The sequence below is a fragment of the Delphinus delphis genome, chromosome 20, assembly GCF_949987515.2.
Source record: "Delphinus delphis chromosome 20, mDelDel1.2, whole genome shotgun sequence".
Lineage (NCBI taxonomy): Eukaryota > Metazoa > Chordata > Mammalia > Artiodactyla > Delphinidae > Delphinus > Delphinus delphis.
The window spans coordinates 4,282,570-4,301,115 of record NC_082702.1 but is presented as its reverse complement, the minus strand read 5'-3'; the positions used below and the strand labels follow the sequence as shown (position 1 = coordinate 4,301,115).

The following is an 18,546-nucleotide window of genomic DNA, read 5'->3' as shown; positions in this document are numbered from 1 at the left end:
CAAATAGAATCGGCTGTACGTATACATATATCCCCATATCCTCTCCCTCTTGCGCCTCCTTCCCACCCTCCATATCCCACCCCTCTATGTCGTCACAACGCACCGAGCTGATCTCCCTGTGCTATGTGGTGGCTTCCCACTAGCCATCCATTTTACATTGGTAGTGTATATATGTCAATGCTACTCTCTCACTTCATCCCAGCTTCCCCTTCCCCCCTGTGTCCTCAGGTCCGTTCTCTACGTCTGCATCTTTATTCCTGCCCTGCCACTAGGTTCATCAGTACCGCTTTTTTAGATTCCATATATATGCGTTAGCATATGGTATTTGCTTTTCTCTTTCTGACTTACTTCACTCTGTATGACTTACTCTAAGTCCATCCACATCACTACAAATAACTCAATTTCTTTCCCCTTTATGGCTGAGTAATATTCCATTGTATAAATGTGCCACATCTTCTTTATCCACTCATCTGTTGATGGACATTTAGATTGCTTCCATGTCCTGGCTATTGTGGTACATGACTCTTTTTGAATTATGGTTTTCTCAGGGTATATGCCCAGTAGTGGGATTGCTGGGTCATATGCTAGTTCTATAAATAGTTTTTTAAGGAACCTCCATACTGTTCTCCATAGTGGCTGTATCAATTTACATTCCCACCAACAGTGCAGGAGGGTTCCCTTTTCTTCACACCCTCTCCAGGATTCACTGTTTCTAGATTTTTTGATGATGGCCATTCTGACCAGTGTGAGGTGATACCTCATTGTGGTTTTGATTTGCATGTCTCTGATAATTAGTGATGGTGAGCATCTTCATGTTTTTGTTGGCAATCTGAATGTCTTCTTTGGAGAAATGTCTATTTAGGTCTTCTGCCCATTTTTGGATTGGGTTGTTTGGGTTTTTTTTGATATTGAGCTGCATGAACTGCTTGTACATTTTGGAGATTAATCCTTTGTCAGTTTCTTCGTTTGCAAATATTTTCTCCCATTCTGAGTGTTGTCTTTTTGTCTCAATTTTGGTTTCCTTTGCTGTGCAAAAGCTTTTAAGTTTCATTAGGTCCCATTTGTTCATTTTTTTAATTTCCGCTTCTCTAGGAGGTGGGTCAAAAAGGATCTTGCTGTGATTCACGTCATAGAGTGTTCTGCCTATGTTTTCCTCTAAGAGTTTTATAGTATCTGGCCTTACATTTAGGTCTTTAATCCATTTTGAGTTTATTTTTGTGTGTCGTGTTAGGGAGTGTTCTAATTTCATTCTTTTACATGCAGTTGTCCAGTTTTCCCAGCACCACTTATTGAAGAGGTTGTCTTTTCTCCATTGTATATTCTTGCCTCGTTTGTCAAAGATAAGGTGACCATATGTGTGTGGGTTTATCTCTGGGCTTTCTATCCTGTTTCATTGATCCATATTTCTGTTTTTGTGCCAGTACCATACTGCCTTGATTACTGTAGCTTTGTAATATAGTCTGAAGCCAGGGATCCTGAGTCCTCCAGCTCCGTTTTTCTTTCTCAAGATTGCTTTGGCTATTCGGGGTCTTTTGTGTTTCCCTACAGATTGCAAAATTTCTTGTTCTAGTTCTGTGGAAAATGCCATTGGTAATTTGATAGCGATTGCATTGAACCTGTAGATTGCTTTGGGTAGAATAGTCATTTTCACAATATTGATTCTTCCAATCCAGGAGCATGGTGTATCTATCGATCTGTTTATGTCATCTTTGATTTCTTTCATTGGTGTTTTATAGTTTTCTGAGTACAGGTCTTTTACTTCCTTAGGTAGGTTTATTCCTAGGTATTTTATTCTTTTTGTTGTGATGGTAAATCGGATTGTTTCCTTAATTTCTCTTTCTGATCTTTTGTTGTTAGTGTACAGGAATGCAAGAGATTTCTATGCATTAATTTTGTATCCTGCAAACTTAAAAAATTCATTAATTAGTTCTAGTAGTTTTCTGGTGGCATCTCTAGGATTTTCTATGTATAGTATCATGTCATCAGCAAACAGTGACAGTTTTACTTCTTCTTTTCCAATTTGTATTCCTTTTATTTCTTTTTCTTCTCTGATTGCCGTGGCTAGGACTTCCAATACTACGTTGAATAATAGTGGTGAGAGTGGACATCCTTGTCTTGTTCCTGATCTTAGAAGAAATGCTTTCAGTTTCTCACCATTGAGAATGATGTTTTCTGTGGGTTTGTCATATATGGCTTTTATTATGTTGAGGTAGGTTCCCTCTATGCCCACTTTCTGTAGAGTTTTTATCATAAATGGGTGTTGAATTTTGTCAAAAGCTTTTTCTGCATCTATTGAGATGATCATATGGTTTTTATTCTTCAATTTGTTAATATGGTGTATCACATTGATTGTTTTTTGTATATTGAAGAATCCTTGCATCCCTGGGATGAATCCCACTTGATCATGGTGTATGATCTTTTTAATGTGTTGTTGGATTGTGTTTGCTAGTATTTTGTTGACGATTTTTACGTCTATGTTCATCAGTGATATTGGTCTGTAATTTTCTTTTCGTGTGATATCTTTGTCTGGTTTTGGTATCAGGATGATGGTGGCTTCATAGAACGGGTTTGGGAGTGTTCCTCCCTCTGCAATGTTTTGGAAGAGTTTGAGAAGGATAGGTGTTAACTCTTCTCTAAATATCTGATAGAATTCACCTGTGAAGCCATCTCGTCCTGGACTTTTGTTTGTTGGAAGATTTTTTTTAACATCTTTATTGGAGTATAATTGCTTTACAATGGTGTGTTAGTTTCTGCTTTATAACAAAGTGAATCAGCTGTACATATACATATATCCCCATATCTCTTCCCTCTTGCACCTCCCTCCCTCCCACCCTCCCTATCCCACCCCTCTAGGTGGTCACAAAGCACCGAGCTGATCTTCCTGTGCTATGCAGCTGCTTCCCACTAGCTATCGATTTTACAGTTGGTAGTGTATATATGTCCATGCCAGTCTCTCACTTTGTTCCAGCTTATCCTTCCCCCTTCCGTTAGAAGATTTTTTGTGTGTGTGTGGTACGCGGGCCTCTCACTGCTGTGGCCTCTCCCGTTGCCGAGCACAGGCTCCGGACGCGCAGGCTCAGCGGCCATGGCTCACGGGCCTAGCCGCTCCGTGGCATGTGGGATCTTCCCGGACCGGGGCACAAACCCGTGTCCCCTGCATCGGCAGGCGGACTCTCAACCACTGCGCCACCAGGGAAGCCCCTGGCAGGTAGATTCTTAACCACTGGGCCACCAGAGAAGTCTTGTTTATCTTTTTAAAAATAATAAATTTATTTATTTATTTTTGGCTGAGTTGGGTCTTTGTTGCTGCACGCAGGCTTTCTCTGGTTGTGGCGAGCAGGGGCTACTACTCGTTGCGGTGCGTGGGCTTCTCACTGAAGTGGCTTCTCTTGTTGCAGAGCACGGGCTCTAGGCATGCGGGCTTCAGTAGTTGTGGCACGTGGGCTCAGTAGTTGTGGCTTACGGGCTCTAGAGCACAGTCTCAGTAGTTGTGGCGCACGGGCTTAGTTGCGCCGCAGCATGTGTGATCTTCCCGGACCAGGGCTTGAACCTGTGTCCCCTGCATTGGCAGGCGGATTCTTAACCACTGCACCACCAGGGAAGCCCTATCTATTTTAGACACAGTAGTTTGTATCTGTTAATTCCCCACCCCGATGTTGCTCCTCCCACCTTCCCTCTCCCCACTGGTAACCGCTAGTTTGTATTCTCTATCGGTGAGTCTGTTTCTGTTTTGCTATACACATTCGTTTGTATTATTTTTCGGACTCCACATATAAGTGATATCATACAGTATTAGTCTTTCTCTGTCTTAAATATTGATAGCTTTAGAGTCACAAAAAAATAGTACAGAGTTCTCAGTACCCCACCAGTCAGCTTCTCTGATGGTGATATAACTACAGTACATTATCAAAACCGGGAAATCGGCATTAACACAATACACTGGCTGGGCAAGCACATACTACCACCTAAAATGTAGTGATCTCTGATAAGAGCTGGACACTCACTGGCCCTGAGAGCAGGTAGGTCAACAAGAGAACAGAAATGGATGTTTCTGCCTTTGAGACAGAGTAAACTTGTTCCCTAGTAAGCCTTGACAACTGGGTCGTGCAACAGTCAGGTTTTTAGTTTATTATTTTTATTGAACTATAGTTGATTTTCAGTGTCGTGTTAGTTTCAGGTGTACAGCAAAGTGATTCAGATATATATGTATATTATATATATATAATTTTTCATGTTGCTTTATTACAAGATACTGAATACAGTTCTCTGTGCTGTACAGTAGGACCTTATTGTTTATCTATTTTATATAGCCTGTATCTGCTAATCCCAAACTACTAATTTATCCCTCCCCCCTCCCCCCTTTGGTAACTGTAAGTTTGTTCTCTATGTCTGTGAGTCTGTTCTGTTTGGTAAATAAGTTGATTTGTATTTTTTTTTAGATTCCACATATAAGTGATATCATAATATTTGTCTTTGTCTGGCTTACTTCACTTAGTATGATCATCGCTAGGTCCATCCATGTTGCTGCAAATGGCATGATTTCATTCTTTTTTATGGCTGAGTAGTATTCCATTGTATATATGCACCACATCTTCTTTATCCATTCATCTGTCGATGGACATTCAGATTGCTTCCATGTCTTGGTTATTGTAAATAGGGCTGCTATGAACATTGGGGTGCATGTATCTTTTTGACTTAGAGTTTTTTTCTAGATATATGCCAACGAGTGGGATTGCTGGAAACAGTTAGGTTTTTTTGTTTGTTTGTTTTTGCAGTATGTGGGTCTCTCACTGTTGCGGCCTCTCCCGTTGCAGAGCACACGCTCCGGATGCACAGGCTCAGCGGCCATGGCTCACGGGCCCAGCCGCTCCGCAGCATGTGGGATCTTCCCAGACCGGGGCATGAACCCGTGTCCCCTGCATCGGCAGGCGGACTCTCAACCACTGCACCACCAGGGAAGCCCAACAGTTAGGTTTTTAATGTGCTTTCTTTTACAGAAGAGAAAGTAATCAAGGGAAATTGGAAAGTGTCCATTCAATTATTTTCCCAAATGGGAAGAGCATAATCCCATTGCCTAGGAGCTAAGGAGGAAACATAAATGAATTAAAGGAGTTGATTCCTCTCTAAAACTATATCCATTTATCTTTCCTCCCAGCTATTCACTGCTTCCACAGAAGTCATGAGTGGTCAATGTAGATTTTTGACCGCTATATGACAGAGGAGATAGAGGAGTTTCATATCACACACCCACTGCTGATTTCCCTTCTCTTTTTCCCAGTGCAGTGCACATGTTTCTGGTTTCCTTGATGTCATTCATCTAGGTTCTTTTTTTTAAAATCCCCACCCTAAATTTCTTAACTCATTTTTATGCAGAACAATTCAGATTATCTAGCAATTGACTCCTTAACGTTTACACCCAAGCCCACCACTGTGCTCAGCAAAACAAAGGGTCTTCATTTTAAAAGACTCACCGTTGGACTTCCCTAGTGGCTCAGTGGTTAAGAATCCACCTGCCAGGGCTTCCCTGGTGGCGCAGTGGTTAAGAATCCACCTGCCAATGCAGGAGACATGGGTTTGAGACCTGGTCTGGGAAGATCCCACATGCTGCGGAGTAACTAAGCCCGTGCGCCACAACTACTGAGCCTGCACTCTAGAGCCCACGGGCCACAACTACTGAGCCCGTGGGCCACAATTACTGAAGCCCACATGCCTAAAAGCCCATGCCCTGCAACAAGAGAAGCCACCTCAGTGAGAAGCCCGCGAAGAGTAGCCCCTGCTCGCCATAACTAGAGAAAGCCCGCACGCAGCAACGAAGACCCAACACAGCCAAAAAAAAAAAAAAAAAAAGGCTCACCTTCTTTAGAAATATTTGAGAGTGATAAGAAAAAATTCCCAAGAAATATCTATATCTATATCTCCTAAACTGTTATCTTATTTTGTCATAAACCTATAAAACTTAAAGTGTTTCATGCCAACGAATGCTTCCCCACACACGGTTATAAGTTGCTTCCACAACATGATTTAATTTTTTATTTTGGTTCTTTTATTAGTTTATACATTATCATATCTTCTTGGAACATTGAAATTTTATTTTTATGTTCCATAACATGATTTAAATTGCTGAATCGTCCTCCACTCTATAAAAGTGAAAACTTGTAACTAACCAACCTCCTACTCTTGTACATTTATATTACTTCCAACTCATTTGCTACTATAATCATAATAAAAAATAACAACTTGTAATTCTTTTGGACAGCCTTAATTATTCCTTAGGGTAAACTACTGGGATTTAAATTCTCAGGCGGAAGGCTATAAATGTTGGGGGGCAGGGATGAGCTTCATAACCCCGTTGCCCTTAGTAACTAGTATTGATTTATCCTTCGAAAAACTGATGATGTATCATTTTTCCAAATTCTATTTAACATTAGATTTTAGCATTAAAAACTGTCAAATTAATAATGCAAAATGACATTTTATTTACTTTTCCGGGTTTGATTTCTTGGAATAGCAAATGTCTTTCTTTTCTTTTTCTTTTTTTTTTGTGGACTTTTTCATGTGCAACGCAGTTAATGAGAGAGGCATGTCAAAATACAAAATATGATTATAGGCTTAGCTTCTTTAATACTGTCAACAATTCTTTTATAGATTTTGTATCTATATTATTGGATTTTGTATCTATGAGGTGCCTACAGAGTTGGGGTTATTACATATTTTTCTTGACCTATTTTATCATTAGGAAACGTTCCCCTTCATATCTGAATACTATTTCTTGCCTTAAAATCTACTTTATGTGATGTTAATATGGTCATACCACCTTTGTTTTGATGGTGTTTGCATCGTATATCTTTTTGTATCTTTTTGCTTTCCAGGCACCACTGTATATACCAATACTCAAAGTGTTCTCTTGAAAAAAAAAAAACCCGGCATTTATTTAGGTCTTTTTTTAAACATCCATTAGATCTTTTCATTGAATTTCAGGGCCAATTGATGCTCTATGTAATTACTTATTTATAGGATGAAAGCTTATAATCTTCTAATCTTTCTATTTGCCCATCTGTTTTATGTTTCCTCATTTCCAATTTCTTTGTTTTAAAAATTATTTTTTACTGTTATTTTAAATATTAAATTATTTTAAATTTTAAAAAAAAATTTTAATTTTTTTTAGCTTCACCAATAATATGCATTTTAAATCTTCAACTTTCTTTACCTCTACATTACTTTTTTTTTTTTCAGGGGGTTGCGTGTCTCTTTGTTTTATTTTATTTTTAACGTTTCTATCTACATTACTTTTTGTGCAATTCTTTTCGAGATTACCCTATTGATCACAACAACATACGCTTGACTTACTAATGGCTGTCACATTTTCCCACTTAAAACTTGACACGAGTGTAACTTAAGACTAAATTTTAATCAATTAATTAATTAATTAATTATTGGCTGCATTGGGTCTTTGTTGCTGTGTGCAGGCTTTCTCTAGTTGTGGCAAGCAGGGGGTACTCTTCGTTGCAGTGAGCGGGCTTCTTATTGCAGTGGCTTCTCTTGTTGCGGGGCATGGGCTCTAGGCGCACGGGCTTCAGTAGTTGTGGCACGGGGGCTCAGTAGTTGTGGCCCGTGGGCTCTAGAGCACAGGCTCAGTCGTTGTGGCGCACAGGCTCAGTTGCTCCGCGGCATGTGGGATCTTCCCAGACCAGGGCTCGAACACGTGTCCCTGCCTTGGCAGGCGGATTCCTAACCGCTGCGCCACCAGGGAAGCCCTGGATTTGTTTTTAAATGCATGAACCATGGTCTTGCTCCTTCTCTGCACATGGACCTCAAATCACAGTCATTCAATGTTCACTAACATTGACCCCTTCACTCTCTTCTAAGGTCCAGCATCTTTCCTATTGGCCAGGAAATTCTCTACTTCTCTGTATCAACTTTTTCCATCTCCCCAACAGCATCCCGGCTTTCAGCATTCCTGGCTTATCTAGGTGCGTTAGAATTTGAGGTCTGAATTTGACTATGTTCAGACATAGATTTTGCACCAAGAGTGGTTTAGGTAGAAAGAGAAAATAAGAGGATTGGTGGCATTTTTGTGGAAATGAGAAAGGCCCTGGAGCCTTGGGAGGTGACAGCAGCACAGGGGAACCTTCATGGGACATGGTGGAGGAGCTGAGAGCAGAGCAGGAGCCAGAGTCCAGCGTGGGGAAGTGAGAGCTCCCACACGTATGAGCCCTGAGACGGCCCCTCAGGGACCAGGAGGTGAGGACGCAGGTGCCTGTGTCTCAAGGACGATTCTTTGCAGGGCTGTGTGTTGGCCAAGGAGACATAAGAAGAGATGGTGAGTGTTTCTTCATAAACCCTCCTTGACCCTTCACCCCACCAAAGGTCCCACTTTCCCCTCTCCCTTCTTTAAATGGGCTTCCTGAGAGCAGGTGAGTGGATCACATCCAGTCCTGAGATCTGTTTCCTTCCAGGCACTTCTGAAGCCCTCCCTCAGTGCCTGGCCCAGCTCGGTGGTACCTGCCCAGAGGAACGTGACCCTGCGATGCTGGACTCCCACCAAGGATGTAAACTTTGCTCTCAGAAAGGGAGGAGATATCTTGTAGTTCTTGCAATCACCTGACTCTACAGAGGGCCTGGCTGAACTTCAGCTGACTCATCTAAAACCCAGTCATGCTGGAGAGTACATCGTGAATGCTACAGAAAAGGCCACCCCCCACATAGGTTCATAGCTCAGTGGTGTCCTGCTTCTACTGGTGACAGGTGAGGAGGGGCTGCCTCAGAATGACAAATGGTCTCCCTAGGGACAGGGAATGAGGGAGGAACCAGAGGAAGGAGGGGAGGGGAGTTCCTCTCCAGTGGTTGGGGAGGGGGAGATGGAGAAAGACAGGGCCAGAATTGAGACCTTGGTTTTATCCAGGGCTTGTAGGAGGCAAAATCTCCTTCCTGGAATCAGAGAAGAAAGCGGGTGAGATCAGGTATCTGTCATTCCCACACCCCATGAGAACCCCCTGCCAGGAGAACAGGGGGAGTGGGGGACCCAAGGCTTCTCCCTGTGGCCTCAAATCCCTCCCTTCTCTTACAGGAGATTTACCTAAACAGGAGCCCCGAAGTCCGGAAACACACAAGTAAATCCTGTGATGGTGTCTTTATTTAAGCCTATAAGTGCCTGTAGTTATGTCTCCACTGCAGAGGAACTCAAAATGGAGGCCCTTTTTGAAAGCGTCCACTTGCCCAACTGAGCCCGGCTCACCACTCTCCCCTTTAAGCCTTCCAGATGACCAGATCAAACTCTCCTTTATACTCCCTGCCACCTCCATCCTCTGGTTTTTGCAATTTCTGCCTAACCTAGATCGGTACAGGTTTCAAAGGCTGATTGCAACCCCACATCTTCCAGGAAGTTCTTTCTGACTCTGGCCCTTCCGTGACCTCCAACAGCACTATAATTCGTAATTTTTCTTCATTACATTGTACTTCGCAAATTCACCTTTTTGCTTAACCTAGAGCTGGGGCATGGACGAGAGCTGGGGCATGAACTCATCTGCTTCCCACCAATCCTAGCAAGGTGTTCAGTACACAGTAGGCCCTCGTTAAATCATAGGGACCCGGATTTGATGCATATCAAGCGCGGCTAATTCCCAAAGGAGTTGCACAGTGGGTGGGCCAGGCCCTGAGGACTACAAGTCCCAGTGACCCGTGTGGGTCTGGCCCTGGTTACCGGGAGCTGGGGTGGGGGGGGGGGGAGGGACACGGAGCTGGGTTTTTCCATTGAGCAGAGCTCCCACCAGACAAATACTGGAGGATTTAATAGGGATGGTCGGCGGAAGGGTGGGGCTGGCTCTAACGGGCAGTATGACATTCATCTGGATGGACAGTGCACTTTTGCTCTCTCTGGGCAGCGAATGCAGGACGCACCATCTACCGCGGTCTAGGAGAGGTCACCAACCCATCCTCACCGCTCCCTACGCGCCCACCCAACACGCGCAGCCTCACGCCCTCAGCTTCGCGCTTGCTCTCCGGGGCGCGCCAGGCAAGGCGGCCTTGGAGCATGCGCTGTGCGCCCCTCCGCCGCCTGGTCCGAGCGCGCGCAACGCGTGCGCCTTCGGTAACCTGTGAGCACCGTCTGCTCACCAGCCTCCCGCGTGTGCACGCCCGCGGCCGCAGCTGATCCGCTGTATGTTCTAGAAGAAGCCTAAGAGTGGGATTCCTGGGGAGTAGGAGCCTCACGCCTCTCGCATCATGGTGAGGAAGAACAGTATCCCCGACGGGTGAGTATCCGCCGCGAGCTCTCTGGTGACAACCGGAGTCGCTGGATGAGCGGCCGTTCCCGGGGAGGCGGGGAGATGCTCTCGAGCCCCGCCGTCGGAAGCGGCCGCGCGCGCCCTCGAGGTGCACCCCGTCGCCTCTGTCGGGCCTGGGCGCGGAGGGGCGAGCAGGTGGCATTGGGGGGGCGGCGGGGGGCCCAGCAGGTGGGGCTGGCGGCGCTCCTCACGGCGCTGGGGGTGGGGGAGGGCCAGGAGACCTGCCTGCCCTCTCCCGCTGCCTCAGGCTTGCCCGGAGGAGAGGGGGTTCTTTGATTCCAGGTGCTTTGGGTGTGGCATCCCAAAGAGCTCCCTAAATATGCAAGGGATTCTTTTTCTCTCGAGAGTTCATTGTTACTGTAGACGATCTGATACTTTTAAAAGTCTTAAAATAGGACGTGCTAGGCGTGCTCACTCTGTCATGTCAATTTTTCTAATTGAATAAATTTCGCATGTAATATTGTGTAAATTTAAGGTGTACAGCTGTTCCTTTGATACATCATATATGTTGTAACAATATCACATTACATCATTATAGGATAGCGTTACTGTTTATGTTCGTTTTACTGTGCATTAGATCTCTATGGCTTATTCACTACTCCCTACAAATACGTACCCTTAAACACCATCAGCCTTAGCCCCCAGCCCCTGGTAACAGTTTTACTCTCTCTTTTCTACAGGTTTGACTTTTTTAGATTCCACTTCTAAGTGAGTGATTTCATAGAGTACTTACTTTCTCTGTCTGACTTATCTCACTTAGCTTAATGAGTTCATGGTCCACCCATGTCGTCGCAAATGGCAGTATGTCCTCCTTTCTCATGGCTGCATAATATTCCATTGTGTATGTATACCACATCTTTTTACCCATTCATCTGTTGTTGATCAATTTGGGTTGTTTCCATTATGTTGGCTATTGTGAATAGTGCTGTGATAAACATGGGAGTGCAGATATCTCCTCAAAATCCTGTTTTTGTTTCCTTTGGGTATATACCCAGGAGTGGAATTGCTGGATCATATGGTAGGTCTATTTTTAATTTGGGAGGAAACCTCCATATTGTTTTCCATAGTGGTTGGACCAATTTAGATCCCCTCCAACACTGTATAGGGTTCCCTTTTCACCACATCCTCACCAGCACCTGTTGTCTCCTGTCTTCTTGAGGATAGCACTTGTAACAGGTGTGAGGTGATAGTTCATTGCGGTTTGAAAGTGCATTTCCCTAATAGTGATGTTGAGCATCTTTTCATGTGCCCGTTGGCCATTTGGATGTCCTCTTTGGAAAAATGTATTTCTGTGGTATCCATTGTCATTTCTCTTCTTTCGTTTCTGATTTTATTTACGAGCCCTCTCTCTTTTTTTTCTTAGTGAGTCTGGCTAAAGGTTTGTCAGTTTTGTGTATCTTTTTAAAGAACCAGCTTTGGGCTTCCCTAGTGGCGCAGTGGTTGAGCGTCTGCCTGCCGATGCAGGGGACACGGGTTCGTGCCCCGGTCTGGGAAGATCCCACATGCTGCGGAGCGGCTGGGCCCGTGAGCCATGGCCGCTGAGCCTGCTCGTCCGGAGCCTGTGCTCCGCAACGGGAGAGGCCACAACAGTGAGAGGCCCGCGTACCGCAAAAAAAAAAAAAAAAAAGAACCAGCTCTTAGTTTCACTGATCTTTTCTATTGTCTTTTTAGTTTCTATTTAATTTCTTTCTGTTCTTTTCTTTATTATTTCCTTCCTTCTACTGACTTTGGGCTTTGTTCGTTCTTTTTTTAAATTACTTTAAGTGTAAAGTTAGATTGTTTTTTGAGATTTTTCTTGTTTCTTGAGGTAATCCTGTATTGCTATAAATTTCACTTTTAGAAGTTTAGCTTTTGCTGCATCTCATAGATTTTTGTATCTTATATTTTCATTTTCATTTATCTTCAGGTATTTTAAAATTTCTCCTTTGGTTTCTTTACTGACCCAATAGTTGTTCAGTAGCATGTTGTTCAGTCTCCATATGTTTGTGATTTTTCCAGCTTTCTTCTTTAGTTGATTCCTAGCTGCATACCACTGTGGTCAGAAAAGATGCTTGATATGATTTCAGTCTTCTTAAATTTATTGAGACTTGTTTTGTGTCCCAACCTATGGTCTATGCTTGAGAATGTTCCATGTTCACTTGAGAAGAATGTGTATTCTGCTGCATTTGAATGGAATGTTCTGTACAGATCTGTCAGATTCATTTGTTCTAATATTTTGTTTAAGGCTATAGTTTCCTTGTTGACTTTCTGTCTGGATGATCTATCCATTGATGTAAGTGGGGTGTTAACGTCCCCTACTATTAATGTGTTGCTGTCATTTACTCCCTTTAGGTCTGTTAATAATTGCTTTATTAAAAAAAAATAATTGGGACTTCCTTGGTGGCGCAGTAGTTAAGCATCCGCCTGCCAATGCAGGGGACATGGGTTCGAGCCCTGGTCCGGGAAGATCCCACATGCCGCGGAGCAACTAAGCCCCGTGCGCCACAACTACCAAGCTTGCACTCTAGAGTCCGCAAGCCACAACTATTGAGCTCACGTGCCACCACTACTGAGCCTGTGCACCTAGAGCCCGTGCTCCGCAACAAGAGAAACCACCGCAATGAGAAGCCCGTGCACCGCAACGAAGAGTAGCCCCTGATCGCCGCAACTAGAGAAAGCCCACGCGCAGCAACAAAGACCCAACACAGCCAAAAATAAATAAAAGTAAATAAATAAATTTATTTAAAAAAATAATTGCTTTATATATTTTGGTCCTCCTATGTTAGGTACATTTGTATTGGTAACTGTTATGTGTTCTTGATGAATTGTTCCCTTTGTGATTATATAATGTCCATTATTGTCTCTTGTTACCTTTTTTGGCTTGAAGTCTATTTTGTCTGATACGAGTATGGCTACACCCACTTTCTTCTGGCTGACATTTGCTTGGAGTATCATCTTTCATCCCTTACTTTGAGCCAGCATTTGGTTTTAGAAACCCAGAGATGAGTCTCTTGGAGAAAGCATATCGTTGGGCCTTGGGCTTTTGCTTAACACATCCAGCCACTCTGTGTCTTTTGACTGGTGAATTCATTTACATTCAGGGTAATTATTGATAGAGGAGGACTTAGTCCTGCCACTTTATCTTTTGTTTCCTGGTTGCTCTGTAGCTCTGTTGTTTATTTTTCTGTGGGTTTCTGTCTGCCATTTTAGTTTAGTGCTTTTCTATGATATTTTTCTTAGTTTCCTCTTTTTTTATATTTCGTGTCTCTGCTCTAGGTTTGTGTGCTGTGGTTCCCATGAGATCTGTATGAAACATCCCATAGATGAAATAGTCCTTTTCCTGCTGATACCATCTTATCTTCATTTGCCTATGTGGGTTCTATCCTTTTTCTCTTCCCTTTTCTGTTTTTGTTGTCTCAAATTATCCCTTTTTATGTTGTGAGCTTGTTGCCAAATTGAAGTGGCTATAGTTATTTGTACTACTTTTTCCTTTTTAACCTTTATGCTGTAATTAAGTGTTTAAAAACCTATTGTGATATGGAGTTGCAATTTTCTGATATATCCATCTGTTTATCACCTTCCTCAACATTTTGTGTACTTTTGCCTTTTTGTTTCAGGTAGAAGAGCTCCTTTCAGCATTTTTTGTAAGGAAGGTCTGGTGTTGAACTCTGTCAGCTTTTTTCTGTCTGGGAAAGGCTTATTTCTTTTCTTTTCTTTTTTTTTTTTTTTTTTGCGGTACGCGGTCCTCTCAGTGTTGTGGCCTCTCCCATTGCGGAGCACAGGCTCCAGACGCGCAGGCTCAGCGGCCATGGCTCACGGGCCCAGCCGCTCCGCGGCATGTGGGATCTTCCCGGATCGGGGCACGAACCCATGTGCCCTGCATCGGCAGGCGGACTCTCAACCACTGCGCCACCAGGGAAGCCCTCTCTTTTTTTTTGACAGGAAGAATAGCTTTATTGCTTTGCCGAGCAAAGGGGGCCACAGTGGGCTAATGCCCTCAAAACTCTGTGTCCCCCTTTATTTCTAATTCATATTGGAAAGATAACTCTGCTGGATAGAGTATCCTTGGGCACATTTGACATATTTTTAATTTATTTTTTTATTTTATTTTATTTTATTTTTGCGGTATGCGGGCCTCTCACTGCTGTGGCCTCTCCCATGTGGAGCACAGGCTCCAGACGCGCAGGCTCAGCAGCCATAGCTCACGGGCCCAGCCGCTCCGCAGCATGTGGGATCTTCCCAGACCGGGGCATGAACCCGTGTCCCCTGCATTGGCAGGAGGACTCTCAACCACTGCGCCACCAGGGAAGCCCTTGACACATTTTTTAATCTTTCAGTATTTTGAGACTGTCATTCCACTGTCTCCTGGCCTGTAGCTTCTGCTACAGATAGCCTAGTTCCTTTGTAGATTACCATCCTTATTCCCTGACTGCCTTTAAAATTCTTTGTCATTGACTTTTGACAGTTTTAATATAATGGAGAAGGTCTTTTTTTTTTAAATTTTTGGCTGCATTGGGTCTTCATTGCTGCATGCAGGCTTTTCTCTAGTTGCGGCGAGCCAGGGCTACTCTTCGTTGAGGTGCTTGGGCTGCTCGTTGTGGTGGCTTCTCTTGTTGTGGAGCACAGGCTCTAGGTGCACGGGCTTCAGTAGTTGTGGCACGTGGGCTCTAGAGCACAGGCTCAGTAGTTGTGGTGCATGGCCTTAGTTGCTCCGTGGCATGTGGGATCTTCCCAGACCAGGGCTCTAACCCCTGTCCCCTGCATTGGCAGGCAGATTCTTAACCACTGCGCCACCAGGGAAGCCCCCTTGGAGAAGGTCTTTTTGTGTTGAGTTAATAAGGTGTTCTCTTAGCTTCAAGGACATACAGTTCCTTCCCCAAATCTGGGAAGTTCTCGGCTATTATTTCTTTAAATAAACTCTCTGCTCCCTTACTCCCTCTCTTCTTCTGGGATACCCATTATCCTAATGTCGCCCTTCATAATGAAGTCAGATAGCTCTTGTAGAATTTCCTCATTTTTTAAGATCTTAGTTCTTTCTCCTCTTCTACCTGTATCATTTCTAGATTTTTTTTTTTTTTTTTTGCGGTACGCGGGCCTCTCACTGTTGTGGCCTCTCCCGCCACGGAGCACAGGCTCCGGACGTGCAGACTCAGCGGCCATGGCTTACGGGCCCAGCCGCTCCGCGGCATGTGGAATCTTCCTGGACTGGGGCACGAACCCGTGTCCCCTGCATCAGCAGGCGGACTCTCAACCACTGCGCCACCAGGGAAGCCCTCTAGATTTCTTTGATCTTGCTAATTCTGTCTTCCATATGGTCTGATCAATTTCTAGTGCTTTCTAATGCATTTTTCATCTCATTTATTGAGTTTTTCAGCTCCAGAATTTGTTTGGTTCTTTTTAGTGTTTTAATCTCTTTGAAAAAGTATTCCTTCTGTTCATTATTTTTATTTTTTTGCCAGCACTTAGTACTTCGTCGTTTTTCTTTTATTGTTATTGGAGTATAGATGATTTACAATGTTGTGTTAGTTTCATGTGTACAACAAAGCAATGGAGTTATACATATACATGTATCTATTCTTCAGATTCTTTTCCCATATAGGTCATTACAGAGTATTGAGTAGAGTTCCCTGTGCTATACAGTAGGTCCTTGTTGATTACCTGTTTTATATACAGTAGTATGTATATGTTAATCCCAAACTCCTAATTTATCCCTCCCCCCTTACCCCTTTGGTAACCATGAGTTTATTTTCTAAGTCTGTGAGTCTGTTTCTGTTTTGTAAATAAGTTCATTTGTATCATTTTTTTAGATTCCACATATAAGTGATATCACATGATATGTGTCTTTCTCTGTCTGACTCACTTCACTTGGTAGGGCAATCTCTAAGTCCATCCATTGTTCATTAATTTTATTCCTGAGCTCATTGAACTGCCTTTCTGAGTTTTCTTGTAGCTTGTTTAGTTTCTTCATGACAGCTATTTTGAATTCTCTATCCGTTAGATCACAATATTCCATGACTTTAAGTTTGTTTCTGGAGAACTGTCATTTTCTTTTTGTGATACTGTTTTGCTGTGGTTTTTCATGGCGCTTGATGAGTTGGTCCTCTGCTGGTGCATTTGAAGTAGCAAACAGCTTTCTTTTTTAGATAAATCCTTTTTTTTTTTTTTTTATTTGATTCTAACGATTCAACAGGTTCGTAATTAGTGGACTTTCTTTTTTCGGTAGGTGGCGCTATAGCGCAAGATTTTTGTTTGTCTTACTTGAGCTGCCTCTGGCTATATTTGAGAATCGCCCCCCAACAGCCTTTGCCAGAGGTGTTGCCTGGTGCCCTTGTTGTCACTGCTTGTGCCTATGTGGTCACTGGTGCCTTGCTGCTGATGATGTCACTGCTGTCACTGGCATCACACCCTGGGATGTTGGGATAGCAGGTGCCTCTGCTGTGTCCAGGGTCCCCTGGATTGTGGGCATCACCTCCACTGTTCACCTGTTTTCACCTCTTCTACGTCTTCCATTCCCCCCACCTTTAGATATACAGATGTGTGAAACTCTCCAGCATCCTGGTGTGTTAAGCAGAGGAACCCTTATTGAGTTACGGATGTTCTACTGGTTGAGGTTGAAGGGGAGAGACAAAGGGAGCATCTCACACCACCATGAAGCTGACGTCACCTCCAAGGCTTTGTTTACTTTGATTCTAACAGTTCAAGAGATTGATATTTGGGAGCCTTTCTTTCATGTTCCAGAAGGTGGCACTGTAGCACAAGTTTTTGGTTTCTTTTAGCAGAGCTGACCTGCTGCTAAGGTTGGGAGCGTGTGCATTAAAAAAAAGTTGGCAGAGAAAAAAAGGTGGGGGGATGGCAGCAGAGTGGGGTAGGAGTATGCTTAGCACTTGAGCCTTTGGGCCAACAAATATTTATTTCTCACAGTTAAAAACTCCAGTGCACAGAATTGACAAATCCAGCCCCAAGGATTTCTTTTTACAGAGTCTTTTTTTTTTAAAAATAAATTTATTTATTTATTTTTGGCTACGTTGGGTCTTCATTGCTGCAGGCAGGCTTTTCTCTAGGTGCGGTGAGCGGGCTTCTCATCGTGGTGCCTTCTCTTGTTGCGGAGCACGGGCTCTAGGCGCACAGACTTAAGTAGTTGTGACTCATGGGCTCAGTAGTTGTGGCTCGCAGGCTCTAGAGTGCAGGCTCAGTAGTTGTGGTGCATGGGCTTAGTTGCTGTGTGGCATGTGGGATCTTCCTGGACCAGGACTCAAACCCGTGTCCCCTGCATTGGCAGGCGGATTCTTATCCACTGTGTCACTGGGGAAGTCCCTATTGAAGTCTAGTTGGTTTACAATGTTACGCCAATCTCTGCTGTGCAGGCAAGTGACTCAGTTATATACCTATATACATTTTTTTAATATTCTTTTCCATTATGGCTTATCACAGGATGTGGAATATAGCTCCCTAGAAATGTTCTAATCTCATTATTTTACATGTAGCTGTCCAGTTTTCCCAGCACCACTTATTGAAGAAACTGTCTTTTCTCCATTGTATATGGCCTCCTTTGTCATAAATTAATTGACCATAAATGTGCAGGTTTATTTCTGGGCTCTCTATTCTGTTACATTAATCTATGTGGCTGTTTTTGTGCTGGTACCATGCTCTTTTGATTACTGTAGCTTTGTCGTATAGTCTGAAGTCTGCAAGGGTTTGTTCTTTTTTCTCCAGCTTTATTCTTTTCTCCTCCAGCTTAGTTCTTTTTTCTCAAGCTTGCTTTACAAATTTGGGGTCTTTTGAGGTTCCATATGAATTTTAGGAGTGTTTGTTCTAGATCCTGAGAAATGTCATGGGTATTTTGATAGGGATTGCATTAAATCTGTAGATTGCTTTGGGTAGTATGGCCATTTTGACTATTAATACTTCTAATCCAAGAGCATGTGATATCTTTCCATCCTTTCAAAGCATCTTCAGTTTCCTTCATCAGCGTTTTATAGTTTTCAGAGTATAGGTCTTTCACCTCTTTGGCTAATTCATTGATTCTTTCACCTCTTTGGTGAATTCATTTATTAGTTCTAATAGTTTTTGTGTGGAGTCTTTAGGGTTTTCTATATAGAGTATCATGTCATCTGCCTAACGTCAACTTCTTGGATTTTTTATTGTTACGGGTGAATAATGGATCATTAATATCTGAACTATTTTTCCAGCTTCCTGTGAATCTATAATGATTTCAAATACATGTTAAAAGGGGGATATAATTGAAGAGAAAAAAATGCAATCTAAAATAGACATGGGGGGACTT

The 18,546-nt window shown here is 43.2% G+C and overlaps 1 protein-coding gene across 1 annotated transcript in view; it reads right to left on the bottom strand.

The window, feature by feature from the left end:
• The window catches only part of LOC132416835 (NACHT, LRR and PYD domains-containing protein 2), a 1,001,898-nt gene that overhangs the window by 200,317 nt on the left and 783,035 nt on the right, over nucleotides 1-18,546 (bottom strand).